This window comes from Pinus tabuliformis, chromosome 7 (genome assembly GCF_031772625.1).
Source record: "Pinus tabuliformis cultivar Carrire ecotype Pingquan chromosome 7, CPIR1, whole genome shotgun sequence".
NCBI classification, from domain to species: Eukaryota; Viridiplantae; Streptophyta; class Pinopsida; order Pinales; family Pinaceae; genus Pinus; species Pinus tabuliformis.
This window is the reverse complement of record NC_142293.1, coordinates 590,063,270-590,082,928: the sequence shown is the minus strand read 5'-3', so window position 1 is coordinate 590,082,928 and position 19,659 is coordinate 590,063,270.

The window sequence follows — 19,659 nt, the reverse complement described above, 5'->3', positions numbered from 1 at the left end:
TATCCTGCCCCCTCATCTTTCTTTTCTTCTGCCATGGGAGCTCGTTAGGTTTTGCAAGGTTGATCTTGCAATGGTTCAATGAGATCAAGCCCTAACTCCTTATACCCTGACCTCGTTGGGGACATGCAAAGAAAAACAGAGAAAGAGCAGATTGCTTTGATACCACTAATTCGAACTTAAGCAGGAATACAACAACTTATAGATATAATCATAAACACAGAGATGCAGCACTAAAACACTTCATTTCATTAATAGAAAAATAATGAACTAAGCTTACAAACAAAATGGAAATAAGATAGCTCAGACAATGGTAGCTTATCTCTGAGAAGAGATGTGGCATATACATGCCTCTGAACTGTGTTACAATGAGGCTCAAGGGCCTATTTATTATTGGAAAACATGAGAAAACCCTAAACAACCAAAACCCTAACCCCAGGAGATGTAACACCAAGAGTTTGTGGGCCCCGTTAGGGTTAGTTGGGCAGCCAACTTCTCGAGGTCGTAACTTGGTCATATTATCTCTATTTGGCACGTATGATACCTTGTTGGAAAGGTCTTGCTAAGTACTATAGGTTTTTCCATAGGCCTCTACCTATGGCTATGGGCCTACTGCAAACCCCAAAAAACGTCGTTTAGGAGGTCAAAACTGCTCTGAAAGTTCAAGACCTAAAAAACTGCTAAAAATAGTAAATGTTGAAATGAACAAGGAAATAGATGAAACTGACTGGGGGATCTAGGTGGAATAGGCGGGTGGCCACCAATGTCCACCTAGATCAGGAAAAGGACAAGCAAAAGAAAGCAAAGAAAAGGAAGGAGAAGGTTGGATCAGTAGCTTCAGTATGAAGATCTTGCAGGTAACAAGTTGCATGCGTGGTTTCCTAGCTGAGATGTCGATGCATGGTACATGCATTTGTTTATTTTGTTCATTTGTTGTCATTGGCATGGGTTTGTCCTAGAGTGATAGTGGTTTCAAACTTTCCTTACCATTTCTTGGATAGCATGGTGTAATAGGATTCATTCTTGGTTGAGCTTCGGATTGTTGGAAGATTTTAGAACTAGGTGAGGTGGTCTCAAGAAAATTCCCAAATGTTGGGGGTAGAGATGGTTTTCTCTAGGAAGTCCTCAATGGGTGGGTGGAGATAGGAAAATTCCTCAACTTAAAGTGAATAAATTCTAAGGCATCCAAGCTTGTTTTGGATTTGTGATCTTAGTATTAGTTTAGGTGAAATCAAGGTAGCTTGAGGGTGGAGGTGGCTTAACCTCTAGATTCCTTGGTTGATTATATCTTGGTTTATCCCATGAGATCCCACATTCATGCTTGGAATATGAAACAAGGGTGATTGGCTAAAAGAAAGACTTGGTTCAACCCCATCTATGGTCAAGTAGTACATGGAAGTCCCTCACTTGGTTTCCTTTTACATATGTTAATAAGAGATATTTTCCTATTGTGATCTATGGACACTTGTAATTATTATTATGTTGATTTGATGGTTTATTTTTCATGGTTAGTATTCTAATTATGTTGGTTATAAGAATGGTTCTATGTTGTGCTCTAGCTATGGCTATTGTTCATGATTTGATAAGTATTTGAATGGTTGTTCAATGCATGGGCTACCGAGTGTTGTTCTAGCTACTTGAGAGGACATTCAACCTTCTTAGTGATTCTTAGATGAAGTTCAGAGATTTAAGATCAAATATGCATTCATGACCTCTAACTTACATGTTTACTATATTCTTGATGAAATGTTTAATGTGTACTAGGAAGTCTTTGGTCAAGTTCTCGCTTCAAGTTTGAATGTTTGGCATTTTTATCATCTCAATCATGATTCTAGAAAGTTACAGGAAGTTATGGGGAGTGGTCTGGAGGCTAGCCTAGAAAAGTTTCTCAGATATCGGCTATGTTGGCACAGAACTAGGGAATTTAGGTCATATCCGCATGAAGGAGGCTTATGAGTGAAGTTATAGCCTCTTAATCACATGTAGGGTGTTTCAAGAGTGCGGTTATGGATTGAAACACCCATTGTTCCAACTCAGGGACTGACCATCTGGGGTAGTTTGGAGCCTCCTAAGTGGTTTGTGATATCTAAGGGATGTCAGTAAGGTTTCAAATTGTAGGCCCTACTTCCATAACTAGAACTTGGAGGTTGAGTCATATCATAATAGCAATCAACGTCACATTTATCTTGCGAGCTTATAAAAGTGGTTAAATGTTGGGAAGGGTGGTTAGAGAATTTCCCCTTAAAATCTATTTTCACCAGGAAAGTATAGGCTCCCTAGAGATGATCGTCACTAGGAAGATATGAGCATGCCCACAATGATAGCATAATCTTCATTCTGTGGACAATTCCCTCCTAGAGAAGATAGCATAACTCAAGTAGATTGCGTCCTTCTTCCAACCAATTTTCATCTCAGCTTCAAGGCATCAATAGGAAACCATGAGACATTGTAACAAGCATTGAGGATCATACATTTGACTAAGACAAGGCATAGAAAACATCATTACATGGTTGTAAACTACTAAGAACTGGTGGACATCAATGGAAACACTACAATGCCAACATGTTCTCCCTTTGACATTGATGTAAACCTGAACTTCTCTCCTAACCTTGACCTCTAAAGTTGAGCTCAATACTCTCTCCCCCTTTGACATCAATGGAAAGGGGGAATACATAGCAAGGCCTATACACAATACATATCAATGACAAGATATGATTCCAATATTACCATACTCCCCTTGAATGGCTACCTCATATACTCATCCAAAATACTGTTCATCAACATTTATTATTTCCTTTGTGTCTTGACCTCAAGCAAGAGGCTACATCAACCATTAACCAGATCAAATACTTCACGAAAACATCATGATGAAATGATATGCAATGAAACACATGGCTTCTTAATCATGCATGGTCGTAACAATGATGAAAATGCCAACGCCATGCCTTCTCCAAGCTAAACATACTCCCTCAGAACGTGAATGAAGTTGCAAACATCCCTTTATTCCATTGTACATGTGGAAAATAATTACCATAGTTAATAATTATTTTTCTATTAACATAAACATAATGTATGATAATAAATAAAATAAATTATAATATTAAAGTGAGAATATAATTGCACGGTGATTTCAATTTTATCATCATAATTATGATACTCACGCATGGTATTCACCCATGGATTTTGTAAACCATGGTATCATAATTTCTTATATTTACCCATGGTGTCATAATTGATTATATTTGCCCATGGTATCATAATTTCTTATATTTACCCATGGTGTCATAATTGATTATATTTTCCCACAATATCATAATTTCTTATATTTATCCATCGTGTCATAATTGATTATATTTGCCCATGGTATTCACCCATGGATTTTGTAAACCACAGTATTTACCCATGGTATTTGAAATGTAACATGAGGCATGACTCTCAGTGAAAGATACCCATAAAAAATATAAATACAAAACTTCACTATGGAGTAAATCATCTTTTTTTCACAATGTAGTCTCATGTGATATTATTAATTCAATAAATATTTGGTTCATTTTTAGTGTTTTTCTGCAGTATCTCTCTTGTGCATTGTGCCATATTATGAGTTACCTCTTTATAAAAAAATTCTGCAATATTTCTCTCACGCATTATGACATATACCTTTGTCACTCATGAATATGCATCTTGGATCACACCAACATTGATGCATCATATTTCACGAGAACTCTGTTGTTAAGCATGCTTGGGCTAGAGTAGTACTGGAAAGGGTGACTTGTTGTTAATTTCTAGATTTTATTTTTTGTCATTCTTTAAGTCTCATTTCTCCAACAATGTATCAAATCCGGGTTGCTCTTGTCTATTTTTTGCACATGTCCCCAACGAGGTCAGGGTACAAGAAGCTCAGACTCAAACTATTGCAACCTTTTCAAGACTGTCCTCATCGACCCCAACAACCTCACATGGTGGAGAAAATAAAAATGATAGAGAAGGAGATCTTGTCAAACTATTGCCTCACATGGTGGAGAAAATAAAAATGATAGAGAAGAAGCTCTTGTCAAACTATTGTTGGAGGAAGAACCTACACGAAAAAGGAGTGAGATGATGGAATCCTTTACAAAAATTCATCGAATGGTGATAATTTAGAAAGATAAGCCACCAAATCTCTACCAAAGAGATCAGCAACGATTATGGGTTAACCATACAAAACCCTTGCCATTGAAGTCCATTTGCTAGGTCGCATAGTGTCAACATCACAGTTGGCCCACAAGCATTATAGGGTATCTCTATCCTCAATCTTCGTTCATCACCGTTATGGTCAACCACACAAAACTCCTTCCACCAAAGTCATTTTCTAGGCCATCACACACTGTCAGCATCACAGTTGGCCACAAAAATTACAAGGTATCTCTATCCTCAAATAACCCACAGTTATGGGTCAGCCATGCAAAACCCTTGTCTTCAACAACACTTGGCTTTGGGTATCCACAAACCCACAATTATGCTCCTATTCAATAAAGGCTTCCCTTAAGTAACTTTATGCAATTGGGACCATTGCTTCTTAACGAGGGAGGATTGATTTAGGTTGAAAATAATTACAGCAGTTAATAATTACTTTTCTATCAATGGTTGTTAAAACCATGGATAATTCATGATAATAAACAAAATAAACCATAACATTAAAGTGAGAATCTAATTTTACCATCGTAATTATGATTCTCACACATGGATTTTGTAATTCATGGTATTTACCCATGGTATCATAATTTATTATATTTATGCATGGTGTCATAATTTATTATATTTTCCCATGGTATTCACCCATGGATTTTTTAAACCATTGTATTTACCCATGGTATTTGAAATGTAACAGGAGGCATGACTCTCAGTGAAAGACACCTCTAAAAATTAGAAATATAGAACTTTACCATGGAGTAAATCATCTTTTTCTCACAATATAGTCACATGAGATATTATTAATTCAATAAATATTTGGTTCATATTTTTTTATATATACAATATCTCTCTTTCTCATGGTTCCATATTATGAGTTATATTTATAATGTTTTTCTGCAATATTCCTCTCATGCATTATGACATATACCTTTTTCACTCATGAAGTTGCATTTTGGATCACACCAACATTAATGCATTAGATTTTATGAGAACTTTGTTGTTAAGCGTGCTTGGGCCAAAGTAGTACTAGAATGGGTGACTTGCTGGTAATTTCTATTTTTTATTCTTTTGTCACTCTCTAAGTCTCATTCTTCCAACAATCTAGATCATATCTACTACTGCTAATGCCTTCTTGTCACATACAAGAGGATGCTCCTCATGGAACAAGGACTTAGCCCATACATGACCCAATGATATACAATGAAAATACAGGGCCTCATAGGCCTAATACATGGCTACAAGAAATATATAGCATGGTTTTACAATGCCTCCAAACAACCAACATATGGTTGAATATAACTCCTCTCTCATGCATGTACATCACTCACATGACTCACTCAATGAAACATGATAGTACATGGGTACAATGTGACTCCAAGCTCACACATGACTGAAAACACATGACATCCATCACCCCAAACATGGTTGTAACAACTCTTAGTTTCTCAAACAAAACCCACACCAACACATGCTTGACATGATCCATGAATATCTCTTTCTCTTGACTCTAGGACCAATCCACCAATAACCAAATGATGAACCAACATATTATAGGGCTCACTATGAGATTACATTACTAAAAATGATGAAATATAGTGTGATACATGTGGTCGTTACGTCATCCTCAAAACTCTCTCCAATGCATGACCAATACTCATAACTCTTTCCAAGATATGGACCACTCAACCAATGCACCAATGCATTAGTGACTACAGGGATGGTCTTACACATACGAGTGTGTACATGGAAATAACATATGTCCACTATTATGCATGCCAAAAGAATCTTCAACCATACATGACTTCTCTATAATACACACTTGACAGAATGACCATACAACCAATAGCTCAATGATAAATACATGAATAATACACAACTACTCAAATGCACATAAGAGTTCCCTACATGGTTGTTCCATCAATCAAGATCCTCTATACACATTTGAATCAATGATCTCCTTCTATACATGGTTATACATGAATTTTCAACCAATTTTCATGAGAACCAAGAGTATATATACGGTTGAAAAGTGTACTCTTTCACTCATTGAAGCATATATGAATCTGCTACAAATGAATGAGTGAAAGTAATAAAAAAATTGAAAAGTAAACCATGCAAAACTTATACCATGCATATCTCCCCCAAAGCTCATTATACCTCCAATAGGTAGGTTGATCCTACAGACCTAAATGTGCATGAGGCTCATGAATGCATCAATATGTTGCTGCTACTCGTCTCCACCAACTAATATTGCTACCATATGTTTCTACACATAGGCTCCCCTTAAGTTTATGTACCTATCCTAAATTATGCAGTCTTCTATGAATATGAATGAGGTAACCAAGGACTGCAAAGGGGGATGATATCTCTACTTCACGGACTACTGCTCCTCCTTTCTGCACTTAGGCTACTTATTTTCCTTCGTTTGTGGTTTTCTACTGGGTCCTCTATGAATATGTTGTTTCTTTTGATAATTTTCCCTTGAAGAAATGGGAAACCTACAATCTCTCGCCATATGGCTAAAGTTATGGCATGTATAGCACTCCAAATGGCTAAGATATGAAGAAAAATGATCAAATCTCCTGTTGCTCATGTTAGATCCATGCCTTGTATAAAACATATCTCTCTTCCGTGGGCTAGATCTGTAATAAACTTTCTTGTGGCCAAGTAGGTTAAATGAGAAAAAAAATACATTAAAACCATAACTATACCTCGTGGTTGATCTCTTTGGTTGCTCATACTGCTACAAGCTCTGCTAAATCTATCTATACACTTTCCTCCTACAATTTTCTTCCACATGTCTAAACTCGTGACAACTGTAACATTCTACATCATTCATCAAGGGAATAAAAGGGCTTTGATTCCTTGGAATTTAACAGATCTGCCACAATGCTCTCTTGGAGTGAAAGGTCTTCAACATGTAGGTTCTCCTTAAGGTCTTCTACTCAATTGTTGCTGGATATGTTTCTTCTTTCCTTTATTATTGCTCTTACTGCTACTATTGTTTTCTACAAGCCCTTTCGGGTCTAGATTTTTGTTATTTCCTACATGCGAGTTGGACTCTCCCTTTTGAAAACCAATTCAAAATTTATTTAATGGAGAGCTTTGGTTTCCAAGCAAACTGTCTAAGGCTATGGTGCTCTTCACTTGCTTCAGTTGCTTGTATTTTTCTTCTAGTCTCTTTCTCAATGTGACAGCTTCACCTTCAAGCTATATAACTCATCCCTCTTCTTTTTGTTGGTTGCTCATAATCTCTTCAAAAAAAATTATTCTGCCAACAGGGTCCTCAAACTGGTGATCTCCTCCTCAAGTCCTTTTTCTTTTTCATCATAAATCTGCAAGAGATTTTCTTGACCTTTGCATGTAGTTGTTATTTTATTAAATTTAGTGGAAAAATTTTCAATAACAACCATGGAAGACTCATACTCGGCTCTAAGAAGCTCAACGTTATCCTCATCTTCTCTAGGAAACTTAGCAATACTAGAATTAGAACCATTTGAAGTAAAACTCAAAATAAAATCATTCGTATTTATACCTTTGTATCTATTTTTCTCTAATACCTCTGGTTTTTGAATTTCTAATTTCTTCACATCGATTGAACCATTTTCACTAGGAGGACGAGATTCTTCTAGTTGATATTTTTTATTTTGAGAAGCCTTCTTCTTTTCCTTCTTCTTACTCTTCTTCTCAACCTCTCCATTGTTGTTGCTATCACCTCCAAATAGCACCTGTAGTTTGTCCCAAATATCCATGGCAAATTTTAGATCTCCAATTTTCTCTAAGTCAGCATTATGGGGATTCTAAAAAATGATATGTCGCGCTTGAGCATTTTGGTGCATTACTTTGTTAAAATTGGACAACTCATTTGATGGATATGATTAGTTTATTGAATTCCTCTTTATGAGATGAACAAAATCGACCTAAAGATCATCAAATTTGGACAAGGGAAAGTATATTTTTAAATTATGAGCCCACATGTGCATATTTGATCAGGTTGGCCCTAAAGAAAATTGGACACCCTTGGAAGGCTATAAATAAAAGTGACCTCTACCTCATTTGGACATCATCATGGATAATTCTTCTATTCTCTTTCTTGTTTTTTGCTCACACGGGTCCCAGGAAGGTTCGTGGAGAAATGGGTTCACTTGAAGGTGAAATTGTAGGATACGAAGCTTGCGCATATTCTTCTAGGGGTTCGTTTCTAAGTCGCAGGATTTCCAAAGGACATATTTGATTGGTCGTTGGATTTTAGGCTCAAGGGAGCAACTGAAAGCTCACAACCACTCACATGCCCACTTCCTCCCTGCTATTATAGACATTTTTGGGCACTGCAACCCCAATCATAAATGTCCATAAAACAAGGGCTCTTAAGTCCCTAAAAGTGTTGTTCCAACCCCTAAAAGAACAAGGTCAACTGATTACATCATCTCCCAGAAGTTCTCCATGAAAAACTACTCAGAACTAGTCAAAATTGGACCAACTCACCTGCTCCATGGTCAAAGTGCACTGCATCCCACCTAAATGCACACGGGAGGTGCGATGCATACTGAAAAGCCCTTCTATGGGGTGCGATGGGCGAGAGTGGACAAATGGCAAGGTCAATCTGCAAGGTGGAGGATCATGGAATCTTCCAGAAACTTCTCCTGTGACACTTGCCTCTCTACATTCGCCCAAGGATGAGTAAGAGATCATCAATCTCCAAGTGGAATCAAGAACTATTAGAGAGAGGACACTAATCAAATCTCAAAATCTGACTCACCCCCCTTGCAAACATCTATATATGGATCCCTCATCCCAGAGATCCAGATGCTGGAATTTTGTATCTTGTAAGGAAGTGCTGCTAGTTTCTTGGTGTAACATCATAGTGTTGGGTGATCTAAGCTTTTCACAAGGTGAAGAAGGGCTTTCTTGCTGAGAGGATGACGCTGGGTCAGAACAATTGGTTTTAATCCTCTTTGCTATTCTTGATTATTAATAAAGCTATTCAAGTTTTCCTCCACATTCCTGTATGATTGATGATATATGCATTTGTGTGGTCAATATATATCTGGTCCTATATTGTTTATTGTTGGTCACTTTAATTGTTTATTAATAAAACAGTCGAGTGCCACATAAATTATCAACCCGGGAAAGTCTGATTATTCCAAAGGTGACTACGTACTGTATGTACTCAATCTTAAGAGTATTAAAAGCTGTAGTATAAACAGTTCACTCTCTATTAAACCCCTACTCTGTGTTACAGTAGTTACAGCCTGTTGCAGGAATGGAATAAGAACAGATAATTAATTAAAGAAAAAAATCTGCAAAAGGGAGTGATGGCTGTCCTGTAACAAAGGATCAGGACCCTATCCTCAGAGTAAGGACTTTCAGCACCTGCCTCTGTTATCCATTTCACCAATACACTCTGTAAATCCTAATCACCGGTGAGGCACTCATATACAGCATCAATCAGTTAAAAGGAAAACAGAGTCTCAACAAAAATAAAATATCATTAGAAGCAGTACTCGTAAATAAGATGTAAACAGAAATCACACACACAACACACAATAGAAAGGAGATGGGTGAATCTTGTGATGAAGGTGGGCCCTGTCCTTCTCACAAGATTCCCCAAGACACGGAAACTAAGATGAAATACTCAGAACAGAACTTTATTCATCTGTCAATATACCATATTACAAGAAAGATTCAGTCTCATCCCTTCACTACAATTTTTGCGTTACAGCTTGTTCATCCTCCCTCTATACGTCTATATCTCCCTCTAATGTAGATGTCTCCTCTTTATAGAGGAGACATCTATTAAAAAATATTTTGATTATACATTCTAGTTCAACCCTTTATACCAAAAATAGGAAAATCAGTTCTTGTTAACAGAATGTTGTTACAGTCATGTGGATCATGATCATTACGACCAATGTAGTAATCGGTCGGACTCCTTTGCTGTTGCAGATTTGTTACGCAAATCTCAACTGTCTCCTCGAAGTTCGCATGCTGTTCTTGCTATTTCAGCTTCGAGGTTCGTGCTATTCTTGCTGTTTCAGCTTCGCGGTTTGCGTTGTTTCCGCTGTTTCAGCAACTGCAAAATGTGGTCCTGCCAGTTAGGCAGTTTCAACAACTGTTCAGCAACTTAGTCAACTTCAAGGATCAATTATAAAGATAGCATGATTACGTGTTGAATAATTAAACATATAGCAATGAGGAGAGTTACTATATACCTTTTGGAATGATTAAGTCAAAATACTAGCAAAGGCTTTCAACTAAGGGTTGAAGAGGGTAATATAATGACAAAATATAAGGTCAAAAATAGACAATATGGGATCCTAACATCCCCCCCAACTGACAATGTTGCATGTCCTCATGCAACGTCTACTCTGAATCTGAGTCGGAATACTGGGATGAATAGTGTAAATTGCTGATGCAGTAACTGTAGAAGGTGTTGTCAACCATGTCTCTAAACCCATGGACATTTTGAAGTTTCTTCCATGCTGCCAACTCTTCCTGTTTGGTCAATTTAAATTGAGCCTTATATTGTTCTCCAGGAAGCCATAAGAGAGGGAAATGAAAATGGTAACCAATCCATCTTTCAGCACACTGTCTAATGCATTTAACATAATCAGGTATGCGTGAGATCGCCGCCTGAAGATTGAGGGGATTGTAGGGATGATATTCCCGTCTTTCTTTAGAACAGTGTTCCCAGAACAGGTTATTTGCTTTTATAGCCAGAGCTCCTTTAGTTTTCGCATAATGTTGGCAGTCTTCCAAGACTGCTGCTTGCAGTTTCCTAATATGATCGATCATCCCTGGTTCTCGTAGAATTCGTTGATGTTCTACAATGAAGATGGCTGCATTCTGTGGTTCAGAACGAATCCAGAGAAGACAGTTCTCCTCATTGTGTGATGCAGACATAAAAGCATTCTGCTAAGTAAGCTGATTGGCCAAGAAGGAAATAAAGGCTATTATTTGGATATCGCCACAAAGAGGAAGTAAACTAATCTTTCTATCTTCAGGCATAGCCTCATTGTGAAGATAAAGTTCACACAACAAGTTCTGGTCACTGTTTGGTGCTTCTGCAAAAGTCTCAATAAATTGCTAAGGTGTAGAGACCTGGTGGGGTCGTCCATCCTTGATTGCTTTTAATTGGAGGAACGTTAAGTGTTCTCTCAAAAATACAAAATAGTTAAAAGAGGGCTTCCTTGCAGCAAGTAACCGCTGGACCAAATCAAATATGAGAGACAATCTAGCTTTTAATTGCTTATTCTCCTTATGTTGTGCACGAGACTGTTCAAGTACTTCCAAATTTTTGTATGCATAGTTTAGCCATAATGACTTCTGTTGCTGAAATGCCTTTCCTTGGGAGAGCTCATATTCTGTCTTCCATGTGTTACTTAGTTCTTGAAAACTGGAAATCTGTGCATGAGCATTGCTGACACAGGGAGGTTCAGTTTGTGTATACACAGTTGTAAAAGACTTTGGTATTGGTTTCTGTTCATCAACAACTTGGGTAGGCCGGGGTGGTTCTGTTTCTTCCTCTAAAATTCTTGAAGACCCTGTTGGTTCTTGTGTAACAGCAGGGTGTTCCTTTTTTATTATAACAAGACTGGCTCCAGTCAACGGAACTATAATTATCTTATATCCTGATCGAGTATAGATATCACCACATTCACTGCACATGTATTCACTGTATTGATCCTTCTCTGCACTCTTTTCAGCTTGAGATGCTACCTGAGCTAACATGTACAGATTGAGTTCCTTTTTATAGGTTTCCCTAGCCATTGTTAACTCTTGCTGATAAGCCTTAATTTCTGATTTCAAAAACTCATTTCCTTCCTGCAGGGAGGCTAAAGTAACCGAGGCTTCTGTAGTTGCAGGTTCCAATGGAGGAGAGAATTGTTGTTCAGCATTAACTTCATCATTTGCGTCCACAACAGGTGGTTCTTGTGTATCACCTGTTGGGTCAGTGGCTGGTTCTTGTGTATCAGCCACGTCTAGGGCATCTTATTTTTGTTCCCCAACAGGTGGTTCTTGTGTGGCACCTGTTGGGTCAGTGGCTGGTTCTTGTGTATCAGCCACATCTAGGTCATCTTCTTTTTGTTTGCCAACAGGTGGTTCTTGTGTGGCACCTGTTGGGTCAGTGGCTGGTGCTTGTGTAATAGCCACATGCCCTATATCGTCTTGGGTGTCTACTTTAGATGTATCGGCAGCTGGTTCTTATGGAGCAGCTGCCTCTGTTAAGAAAAATGATGTCCCAAAATCATGAACACTCTGTATTTCGGCACCTGAGGGTGAAGAAGGTGAAGGTTCAGGGCTATGCGGGATACGGGGATTTAGAATGATAGGAGGGACATTTGGGATAATGGCCTCAGTTGCTGCAGACGACCTTGTTCGTTGCCGTGGTAGGGAATCAGGAGAGACAGTAGTTTTTCTCTTGCGAGCACTTTTCCTCAGGGTAGGGGAATTATCAGAGATGGTGGCTTCCTTAACTGAGGCCCTGGTTCTTCTTTTTAGTGGGGTTGCGGCTTTCTGTTGCTTTTTCCTCTTAAGGAAAGTGATGAGGGTATCATCATCTGAATCATCGGTAGGGATATGGACTATGGGGGTGGATGGTTCGGCTTTATCAAGGGGTGAGGTCTGCTGCAGATTTTTAGTGCTCAATTGGGGTGTTTCTGCTGCTGGTTGCTGAGTTTCAGCAGCTTGCTGGGAGTTTTCCTCGGATTGCTGGGAATTTTCTTCATTTTGCTGAGGATTTTCCTCAGCTTGCTGAGGAGGGTTATTGAGGGGAGGTGGATTGTGCAGGGCGAAGCCTCTATTTATTAGGAGTTGGACCAAATGATGGTGCGTGAGGCAGAGGAGTTGGTGCCTTGCGTTCACAGTATAGTGTGCCATATTTTTTAGAAAGCCAAGCAGATAATAGGGCATATTTATTAGATGACCATGCCGCAAATGATTTAATAAACAAATTCGTGTTGGTAGACTACCTGATAACGGCCCTCGCAGGCGAAATAATGCTTAACAAATTCTGCAACCTTTGGCCATGGTGGTGGTAGTGATCGAAGTGCAACACCCCTGCCTTTAGTTTCCACCTGCTCCCCTGGTAACAGGAAATCTTGCTGTGCATTGAGAATGAGGTGTTTCCTGCTGAACCAGTGAATACCATTGATTGGAAGCCCCGAAACTTGCGCTATGTCTTCTTCTGTTGCTGGAATTCGCACCCCTCGGACAGTGGAGTACCCTTCCATCAAATTGCATGAAAATTCCAGAACCTGCTGTGAATCAAAATCTGGAAGTCTTCTGAAGTAATCCACCCATCCTGCTTGTAGAAAGATTTGGTATGCCTCCTGGTAGAGTTCCAGTAATGCCGTCGAGCCAGGTTCATGTCTAACAGCATCTCCTCCCATAGTTACTGGTTTAGACAAAATACAAAGCGCAGAGCCGAGTTGTCGAGGTCGAAACAGAGCAGAATGTTACAAATGAAATTATGACGTGATAAGGTACAGACAAGGTGGATTAGGTACTACCGCGAGAAATAGAGATGGCGGTGATCGGTGTGTCATATAATGATTGCGATATTTCGGTAATCCCCCCAACTGCGGCTGAATGATATGGTTGGTGGTACGACGCTTTCGGCAGTTGTGTCAATTATCTCCTCATTAACTACAATTTAATATTCACACTTAAACATGCATACCTTTACATTTACCTTTGGTTGTTGCGCCGAAAAGTGTTATCTCATCCTTAATAGGTTGATGATCATTATAGAAAGGGTCTGTAAGGTATGAGGGTTTCTATACACAAGGTTTTTATTATTTACAAGAAGTAGTAGTGGAGGGACATTATTAAGAGGATAAATGGCTGATTCCTTTAATAAAGAATGATATGTTTCTATCGAAGTAATAGTTCATTCTCAGGAGAAAAAATAGGGACATTGATGCTTTTTAGGAAAAATGGAAAAGATTGGTGTTTAAGCAGTGGGATTTGGTGTTTCAGCAACGGGAAATGGTGTTTCAACAATGGGAAATGGTGTTTCAGCAACGGGAAATGTAAGGGGGAATGAATTATGATCTGAAGTGACATGGCAATGCTTTCCAATCCGCAAATTAGTTCTTCCTATATTGGAATTTTTCTTTTCAGCCACCCTCCGAAGCTAAGATCTGCAAAATAATTAATTGTAACATGGCAACCCTTGACAAGGATTATTAGTTAAGAAATCTAATCTAAAAATAGATACATAAATAGAAAATTAAGTGCATTGAGGGATAGCCAGTTCCCCCAAAAGGCATAGTGTATGTCTGTCATGAAAGTAGCTTTGAAATCCTCTTTAGAAATAGGCTGTTGATACAAATGAAGTCGATACCCATTCACTAATAATGGTGTTCTAGAATTATCAATTGTTAGGAGTCTGACTGTTCCATTTGGAAAAATAGTATCTACTTCATAAGGTCCTAGCCACCTTGTTCTTAATTTACCTTGAAAATTTTCAAAACGGGAGTCATATAGTAGAGCCCAATTACCCTTTTGGAACTGCTTGTGCTTAATAGTTTTGTCATGCCACTTGGTTCTTTGTTGTTGTATCATGGTTGTTTGATGGATGGCATCCAACCTCTTTTCATCCAATTCCTGAAGCTGTTGTAACCTAGCTGTCTATGCATCAGTCAAGTCAAGGTTAACAGCTAAAGCAGTCCTCAAGGTTATGATTTCAAATTCCACAGGAAAAACAACACTTTTACCATAAAATAATTCATAAGGTGAAAAACCCGTAGTGTTCCTCCAAGTAGTTCTGTAAGCCCATAATGCTTCAGGCAACCTTTGAAACCAGTCCCTTCTATTCTCCTTGACTGTTTTTGTTAAAATGGCTTCTATGACTTTATTTGTACTTTCCACTTGCCCATGTTCCTGGGGGTGATAAGGCGTAGTCATTTTATGCTTAATGTGATATTTCTGGAGTGTATCTTTGAAGCCATGAGAATTAAAAGGAGGTCCTCCATCTGTAACTAGCTCTCTAGGCAAACCAAACCTGACAAAGATTTCTTCAAATAGAAAAGTTAACACTGATTCTTCATTAGCTTTGATGAGTGCCTTAGCTTCTACCCACTTAGTCATATAATCTGTGCAAACTAGTATATAAACTCTTTGATTGGATGGAGGATTGATGGGACCTATAAAATCTAGTGCCCATCTTTCAAAAGGTTCAAGTATTACCTGGGGGTTGAGTGGCATTTCATCCCTGTGATTAGGCTGGCCCATTCTCTGACAGCTATAGCAGGCCCTAACATATTTCTTTGCGTCCTTGAAAAGTGAGGGCCAATAACCCATTCTAAGAACTTTGTGTGCTGTTCTTTTGTCCGCAAAATGCTCTCCACAAGGGCCATCGTGACAAGCCTTCAATATATCATAAACTTCATCTTATTTGATGCATCTCTGAATTTCCTAATCGAGTCCTGTGTGAAAAAGACATCCACTTATCCAGCTGTACCTAGCACTTTGCTGAACGATCTTTCTTTTCTCTCTGTGCGATAGGTGTGATGGTAGTTTCCCTGCAACTAAGTAATTGGCAATGTCTGCATACCAAGGTGAGTGAGTAGATACTGCAAATAAATATTCGTCAGGAAAAGAATCATCTACTGGAATATCTTCATCAGTTTTTAACCGAGAAAGGAAATCCGCAACTACATTTTCTTTACCTGGTCGATCTACAATTGTGATATCAAATTCTTGTAATAATAATAACCATCTGGTAACTCGAGCATTTGTAACTGATTTGTTCATTAAATATTTAATGGCCGAGTGATCAGTATGCACAAAAGTAGTATAACTAGTAATATAATGTCGAAACTTATTAATAGCATAAATGATTGCTAAAAATTCTTTCTCAGTGACTGTATAATTGAGTTTAGCAGGGGTCATATTTTTACTAATAAAATAGATAGCATAGGGAAGATTGTTTTCTTCTTGACCCAAGACAGCTCCTATTCCAGTATCTGAAGCATCAGAGGATATATGAAAGGGGAGTTCTCAGTCAGGTCCTCTTAAAATGGGAGCTGTAGACAATTGATGTTTAAGTTCATTAAATGCTTTTTGACAACCATCAGTCCACTTAAATTCAACATTTTTAATAAGTAACACAAAAAAAGGAGAAGCTATTTTAGAAAAATCCTTGATAAATCTTCTATAATATCCAGCATGTCCTAAAAAACTTCTTACATCAGTTTGTGTTTTAGGGATGGGAAGAGTCTGAATTACTTGTACTTTAGCTGGATCAACTTGAATTCCTAGGAATGAGATGAAGTGTCCCAATACAATACCTTGATTCATCATCATATGGCATTTTTCAGTACTTAAGGCAAGATGTGCTTCTATACATCGTTTAAGTACTTTTTCAAGGTTCTGTAATGCATCTTCAAAAGTCACACCATAAGGAGTAAAGTCATCCATAAATATTTCTAAGGAATCATTAAGCATATCAGAAAAAATTCCTATCACTGCTCTTTGAAATGTTGTTGGGGCATTACATAGTCCAAATGGAAGAACTCTATAGGCAAAAGTCCCCCATGGACTAGTAAAAGTGGTCTTGTCCTGATCTTGGGGTGCAATCTTGATCTGGTTATATCCACTAAATCCATCCAAAAAGGAAAAGAATCTCTTACCTGCCAAATTGTCTAGTACCTGATCAATAAATGGTAAGGGAAAATGATCTTTCTGAGTGGCCTTATTTAGAGCTCTATAATCTGCACACGCTCTCCATTTCCCATTTTTCTTAGGTACAATTACTAATGGTGAAACCCATTCACTATCAAATATAGGATATATAAATCCTGCATTCAACAATTTTTGAAGTTCTTCCTTCACAATTTCTCTTAAATTGGGATTCATTCGTCGTTGGGTTTGACAGACTGGGCGAGATCCCTCTTTAATATAAATACGATGGGTAAATAATTTAGAAGAGATTCCCTTCATATCTGTGTAATCCCATGCGAATGCTTCTTTATTCTCACGGAGTAGCTTCATTAACTGTTGTGTTTCAGCATCTGTTAGATTAGGGTTTATATTTAATGTTTTGCTAGGCTCGATTTCAACTGTTATACTTTTGGAGGAGATACCAGCTGATGTTTGAGATAGATTTTCGGTTCTAAGGTTTTGCTGGGATTCAGATTCAAAGATTGTAGTTAAGTGATCATGTATTTCTGAGTTAACCGAAGAAGGTTCAAAAATAAAGTTGCTAATTAATTCATCTTCGGTTGAATCTTTAAAAGTTAGAGCTTGTCCGACAGTCAAGATTGGTTGGGTCTCATCGTCCTCATAATCTAACCATACAGAGTTATCATTATTAATCATAGGTGTAGCATGAGGGTAAAGAGTAAGCTGTTTGGTTTCACATCCATTATAAATTGTCATTGAACCTGACCTACAACTGATGAAGGCATCTGTTGTAGCCAGCCATGGTCTCCCTAAAATCAATGGATGACCCCCCAACTTTGTTTTGGTCTAAAATACAACAAAATTAGCTGGGTAGTTCCAAGATTCGACTGAAATTATCAGGTCTTCAATGACTCCTTCAGGTTTGATTGTGGAGCGGTCAGCTAGCTCTAGAATGGTTTGGGTTTCCCTAATTACATTCTTTAACTGTAATAACTGTGTAGTTTCAAGTATCATGATGTTTATTGCAGCACCCAGATCTACTAGAACTCTAGAAACAAAAGTTTTTCCAACCTGTACTGTGACCGTAGGATGACCAGGGTCACCATATTTCACAGGAGGGTTTTTTTCTAACATTAGAGCAGCTAGATCACCCATCACATGAACTGTGAGGGGATCCTTAGCTTTTCTTCCAGGTTTCTTAATACAAATATCTCTAACAGTTCTAGCATAAATTGGTACATCTCTCAGTGCTTGTAAGAGTGGAATTTTAACATATAAATTCTGCAGTTCTCCTAACATATTAAAAGCAGGTGGCTCAAGTGTTTTGGTAAGAGTTAAACGTTCAGGGAATGGTGGCTCTGCTGCTTCAGCAGTCTTATTAAAAGATGTTTCAACTGTTTCAGCATTGTTATTAGAGGATGATCCAACTGTTTCAGCATTGTTATTAGATGACTTTTCTTTTCTGGTTTCTTCTTTGTCAGAATCAGAAGAAGTAATGTCATCAATAATGGGTTCAACTATTCTCCCAGAATGTAAATGAATATCATTACATTGCATAGGGGAAACAAGTTGGTTTTGAATATCAATTACCTATAGAGCTTTATTATTATTTGGGTTGGGGTTAGGTTGTACAGGGAGCTGGGGTCTCATTGTCTGATTATTTGGTGGAGCATTTGATGGTAAGGAGAGAGATTGCTGATACTGAGGTAATTGGTTTGGAAATGGGATCTATGGAGCTGTCCAATTTGGGTTCCATTGATTAAAATAGGATTGTTGTAGAGCCCAGGGATTCCATATTGTAGGATCAACAAAAGGAGGATTTGGTTGCTGCATGGGTGGGAAATTCATTTGATTAAAGGGTGGGTACTGCATTTGATTGAAGGGCGGGTAATTTGCTTGAAAGGGAGGATGATTATTCCAACGATTAAATGACATGTTAGAATTCATACCTTGTCCTCGTGGTTTCCATTGCCTCCTTTGTGTGAGCAGGTACACTGCTTCAGCTTCTTCTTCAGTTGGCTGCAGTGCTGCTTTTATTCCTGGCAAAGAAGGGCATTGTTGAGTCTCATGGTCCTTTTCACAGATAGTGCAAATTGGTACCTTGTCCAGGGGGCATTCCATTAGTGGGTGTTTTTCTCTGCATTTAGAGCCGAAAATAGCCAGAGCAGCTTCTGCTTCTGCCTGCTTCTTTTTAACCTACAAGGTATCAATTTGTGAAGCAAAAGAGCTTAACATTTCAGTTTTAAATTCTTCAAGTAAGTTACCTATTTCGGCCCGTGTTGCTCCTCCACTTGCTGATTTCTGGACTCTTGAGTATGTAATATCTTTGCTTTTTGGTCTTCTTGCTGCTCCTCTCGAACATCTTTTACAGAGATTGACAATCTCATCATATGATTCCTTAGATATGTCTCCTTTTCCAAGCATATTCAACATATCTAAACAATCATCTCATACCCCTTTTAGCAATATTGACTTGAGAATATTCTTACTCATATCAGGATGATCAGATCGCTGTAAGTTATACTGTAGCCTTTCCACGAAGTCCTCCAGACTTTCGTCCTCCTTCTGAGTCATCTTGAATAATTCCTCCTTCCTTTCTCTTGTTCGACAATAATCTTGGTATTCGGCCAGAAATTTCTCCTTCATCTGGTCCCATGTCGTAATCACATGAGCTCCCAAGCTCATGAACCATCTTAATGCATTCCCCTTTAATGTAGCTGGAAACAACTTCAATTTCTGAGCAGCATTAACATAGTCATAGCTTCTACACAATATATCAAATTCAAAAATAAATTCATTAGGATCTTATGAGGATAAACCATGGAAATTGGGTAATGCTGAAAGTGGGATATTCTTCATAGG